The sequence below is a fragment of the Eubalaena glacialis genome, chromosome X (genome assembly GCF_028564815.1).
Source record: "Eubalaena glacialis isolate mEubGla1 chromosome X, mEubGla1.1.hap2.+ XY, whole genome shotgun sequence".
NCBI classification, from domain to species: domain Eukaryota; kingdom Metazoa; phylum Chordata; class Mammalia; order Artiodactyla; family Balaenidae; genus Eubalaena; species Eubalaena glacialis.
The window spans coordinates 64,936,640-64,942,152 of NC_083736.1; the positions used below are offsets into that span (position 1 = coordinate 64,936,640).

At 39.5% G+C, this 5,513-nt stretch overlaps 1 pseudogene; it reads right to left on the reverse strand.

Moving 5' to 3' along the window:
* Positions 1 to 4,576: 4,576 nt before the first annotated feature.
* On the reverse strand, positions 4,577 to 4,881 carry LOC133081800 (large ribosomal subunit protein eL43-like; annotated as a pseudogene).
* Positions 4,882 to 5,513: the final 632 nt, after the last annotated feature.

A 5,513-nucleotide genomic window follows, 5' to 3' on the forward strand; every position in this document is an offset into this window, starting at 1 on the left:
AACCACAATTACTGAGCCTGTGCTCCACAACAAGAGAGGCCGCGATAGTGAGAGGCCCGCGCACCGCGATGAAGAGTGGCCCCCGCTTGCCACAACTAGAGAAAGCCCTCACACAGAAACGAAGACCCAACACAGCCATAAATAAATAAATTAATTAATTAATTAATTTAAAAAAAAAACAACTATAAAGGACATTATTGGGGCTATTGGGGAAATTTGAATGCGGACTATGTGTTAGATGATGATAGTGTATCAGTACTAGTTTCCTGTGCATGATAATGGTATTGAGGTTATGTAGGAGAATGTCCTTGTTCTTAGGAGACACGTGCTGAGTATTTAGGGATGAAGTGTCACAAATGGGTCAGCAAAAATAATGTGCATATGTGTGTATGCACGTGCATGCACATGAGAGTGTGTGTAGAGGGAGAGAAGGAAAGCAAATGTGGCAAACACTGACAATTGGTGAATTTAGGTAAACAGTATATGGGTATTCATTACACTACTAAAATTATCCATAGGCTTGAATTTTTTTAATTAAAAGTTTTAAATGATCACCCTCATATAGATGATATCTCACTTTTTCTACTTAACCCTGTAATCCATCTGGAATTTACTTTGGTGTATGAAATGTGATATTATATATATTATGTATATAAATAATTTGAAGTTTTGTCAAAATACAAATCAGTCGGCCTAATACAATTCATTAGTCATTTTTTCTCGACTGTCTGATTATGTCTACTTTATCATGTAGTAAATTCTCAAATATACTAGCATATAGCTCTGGATTCTCTATTTTTCATTGATCTATGTCTGCTTTTATGCCAGCACATTAAATTTAGTTTTTAATTTAAAAATTACAAAAGCAAAACATGTAAGAGAGAGAGAAAATAAAAATCCACTTCCACGCACTGTGAGATCTCCACTGTTAACAGTTTGTTTTGCTTTCTTCTAGATTCCGTGCCTATACAGGAAAATATACACATAATTTAAATACAGATAGCTTTTTTTTAGTTAATTAATTAATTAATTTATTTATTTATTTTTGGCTGTGTTGGGTCTTAATTGCTGTGCGCGGGCTTTCTCTAGTTGCGGCGAGCGGGGGCTACTCTTCCTTGGGGCACGCGGGCTTATTGTGGTGGCTTCTCTTGTTGCGGAGCACGGGCTCTAGGCGCGTGGGCTTCAGTCGTTGCAGCACGCGGGCTCAGTCGTTGTGGCTTGTGGGCTCTAGAGCACAGGCTCAGTAGTTGTGGTGCATGGGCTTACTCTGCGGCATGTGGGATCTTCCCGGACCAGGGCTCGAACCCGTGTCCCCTGCATTGGCAGGCGGATTCTTAACCACTGTGCCACCAGGGAAGTCCCCAGATAGCCCTTTAAAATACAAATATGATTATACTATACATGTTCTTCTGGTTTTTTTTTTTCTTAAAAATATATTTTGAACTGCTTTCCAGATCAGTATTCAAGGGCCCCCCTCACTTTTTAAAATGGCTGTCTAGTGTTCCACAGTAGGGGTGGCCCATAATTTATTTAACCAGTCCCCTATTTATGCACATTTATGTGGTTTCTAGTTTCTTTTCCCAGCACATTTTAAATAATGGGTGCTTTACCATATTTTAACATTTGTTAAGGCAAGACTTACTCCTTTTACAAAGTACTCCAAGCAGTTTATTTTTCAAAGTGAAACAGTCATTTCACAGTCATTTCTGCTATCTTGCTTGTTTTGAAAATGAGATTTTGTTCCAAAGCGATTGATATACCGAGGCGACAATTTTAGCAGAATGCAAATTTCGCCTTTGCTTATGTGCAGTTTGGTCTATGGGAAACAGTAAACGAATGCAGAAAACTGCACCCAGATAAACCAAGCTGTGCAGGAATACACATGCAGGACACATGCATACTCTGCAGACATCTACTAGCTACATCAGTTCACCACGAGAACTCCAGTCCCACCTATCCTTCTGGTGTTACAACTTTGCATCAAATTTCGGATAACTCTCTTTCCACCACTTTAGAGTAATTCACAAGCTAAAACCATTCAGTGCCCACTTCCACAAGCAAACTTTAGGTCTTTTTCAAGGTAAAGTGCCATATTTATTGTAGTATTCACGCATTTCTTATCATTTAATTGGTGTAAAACTGTGATACCATTTTGATTAATCTCCTATATTTTTTGTGTCACTGACAAAGATTTGTAGTATTGTGCCTCTAACCCCATCTTACCCATAAGCCATGTGGCTTTTATTGCACAATTTTGCATAGCTGGGTGATTTTCAGAAATGCGTATGTTGCCTATAGCAGAACTGACTGTATTGAGTTTCAAGAAAAACTTTGTTGAGGTTCTGAATGGAATGATAATAAATCCATAAATCCATTTTAAGAGAATATTCTGATATATTTAGTTTTTCTATCCAGAAACAAAAGATGTCTTTTTATTAAACTCATTTTATATTTTTCAATTAAGTTTTATAGTTTTTCTTAGGTCATATGTATCTCTCATTGAGTTTATTTTAAAACTATATATATATATATATATATATCTTACATGTCATAGGATCTCTTTTGCTGTATTTTCTAACTGGTTATTTATGGCGTACAAGATTGATACTGATTTTTGGATATTCCTCTTATCTGGGGAATACACTCAGGCATACAACCACGTTATCTGCAAGTCATATTTTTGTCTCTTCTTTTCAAATATTGATTCCTCTTATTTCTGTTTCAAATCTTATTGCACTAGCCAGAACACCCAAGACAATATTAAAGAATAATGGCAATAACAGGCATCCTTGTTTTATTTTCAATTTACAAGGGAGTAAGTATGATGACTGTTGGTTTGGGATTTCCTTTACCGCATTAAGAAAATGTCGTTCTATTTCTATTTTTTTTTTAATAAATTTATTTATTTATTTATTTATTTTTGGCTGTGTTGGGTCTTCGTTGCTGCGCGGGGGCTTTCTCTAGTTGCGGCGAGCGGGGGCTACTCTTCATTGCGGTGCGCAGGCTTCTCACTGCGGTGGCTTCTCTTGTTGCAGAGCGCAGGCTCTAGGCACACGGGCTCAGTAGTTGTGGCTCGCAGGCTCTAGAGCGCAGGCTCAGTAGTCGTGGTGCACAGGCTTAGTTGCTCCACGACATGTGGGATCTTCTGGGACCAGGGCACGAACCTGTGTCCCCTGCACTGGCAGGCAGATTCTTAACCACTGCACCACCAGGGAAGTCCTATTTCTATTTTTTAAAGTTATTTTATTAGGAAGAGATGTTTACCACATTGTTCCACATAAGATGTTTCCTTTCATTTTCAATTCTCTCTTTTGTTTGGCATTATATTAGCCACACTGAACATTTCAAACCTCTAAGCTTTTGCCTAGGCTGTGTCTCTTATCTAAAATGTCCCTCCTCTTAGCTTAGAAATGCCTACTCATGTTTCAAGACTGTATTACACAGGCCTTTTTTTTTTTAATACAGAAATCCAACTCAAACTAGTATAGGCAAAAAAGGGAATATATTGGCTCATATAAATGGGAAGTGCAAGGAAAGATCTCACTTTAGGAACAGTGAGATGCAAACAATGCCACCACGCTCCCTCTTTCTAGGCCCTGTTTCTCTCTGCTCATCTCCTGCCACGGGTCCCCTCCGTGCGGCAGCTTGTGGTGGGGAGGTAGAGACTGAGATAGAGATATCCTTACAACTTGTAATCTAAGAAAAACTCTGAAGACCCAGTATCTTTGTCCACATATCAATCTCATATGAGGTCTCTGGCTGGCCCTATTTGAGACCTGTACCCAGCCCAGGCTTATGGGCTACCATGAGTGGTCAACTCTGGGTCCTGTGCCCATCTCTGCACTCAGGGGTGGAGTGGAACTCTTCTGCACAGTCCCAAGGGGACTGTATGTGACAGAAAGGGGCAGGTCTCCACAGGTCAGAGCAGGCAGATGTCTACTGTTAGAGAGTGAACCTCTTTTCTCTTTCTGCCTCCTCACTACTCCTCTCTAGGAAGAAAACTGACTAACCTGACTAATGATTTTGAGAGAAGGTACTGGGTATGTATGGCTCTGCTCTTCCTGAGTTCCCACTTTTGAAGCCATCCTGCCTATAGAGAGGGTGCATTCTGATTTGCTCTCTGTGAGGGTGGCCTAGGTTGCCCGACCAAGTGAGTTAAGTCTCTCTAATTCAGGGCAGAGAATTAAAGAAAATTAAAAGGCCCACTTGACTGCAGCTCTAAAGTCATGTCCACTCAACAGTTTCATCAGTAAGAATGCTGACATTTTAATCTCCATTTACTGGTCTCCTATGCCTTATTTCTCAGTTGGTTAGAAATTATGAAGGGGGAAAAGGAAGCATTATGTATTGACTCCTTTAAAACCTTAACATCCAATACTCAGGTAGTGTTAATCTCTTGTTCTTCTGGTTTTGTTTGTTTGTTTTTGTTTTTTCCAACAAAAATTAGAAGGATCTTAATATCCAAGTCTTCTTTTAGAAAGCAAAATTAATGCAATGCAAATAAGAACATTTAACTAATAAAATTAACAACAAACCAAAGTAATTTTGTTACATAAATTAACCCATTTATTATAGGCTAGCAACATTTCAAAAGGTGGTGCTTCCACTGGTCCTTCAATTCCTTCAGACTTCTGATGGCAGACTTTATTGTGACAGCAGAAGTGGTGGTGTGGTCCAAGCACCACCAGCTACCGTTTTCATGCAGGAACCACAGTGCCAAATGCCCATAGCTCATCTCTTCATCTTGGTTTTGCCACCGAAGGAGCAAGTGTACTTTGCGTGCTGGCCGATTTCAATTTTCTTCACCATTTTCCTGAGGGAAGCACCGTAACGGGTCCCGTATTTACCCACGATTCCGACCTTCTTGGTGCATTTAGCCATGTCGCCAAAACCTAGGTCCGAGCCCAGAGAGCTTGTTCTTCTGTTTATATATCTAACATAGTACTTCTTCTATAAAAGAATAATCGTATTCAGGGACTTCCCTGGCAGTCCAGTGGTTAAGACCCCATGCTTCCCATGCAGGAGGTTCAGGTGTTCGATCCCTGGTTGGGAAAATAAGCTCCCACATGCCACATGGCGAAAAAAAAGAATAATCGTGTTCATATTTTTCGTATCCCCCACTAGGCAGGCCTTCTCAAGTATAAAGATCATTTTATTCTTCTTCTAACCCCAACACCTGGTATCTTGCTAAGTTGCTGGTCTTTATGAGGAAAAAAAAAGGATATTTCCTTTTGAATTACCTTTGAAATAAAAGCTTCTCAAAAACGGTTTTCGAAGTTTAATTAGATTCCATCCACTAGTTGCTCATCTATATGCTTACTTATTAGCCTTTTAATAAACTCTTAATATTAGGAATGCTAACTCTAATGAAAACCATGTTGCCCTGCATCTAGATTATATCTCCTTAATTACAGGTTCTGCAAGTTTGCCTCATGGAGGGGAGCCCGTATGATTCAATGACCTTTGAACTAGATAAGAGAAAATGCACCCAAAGGTGGATGCTAGAGTTGGAT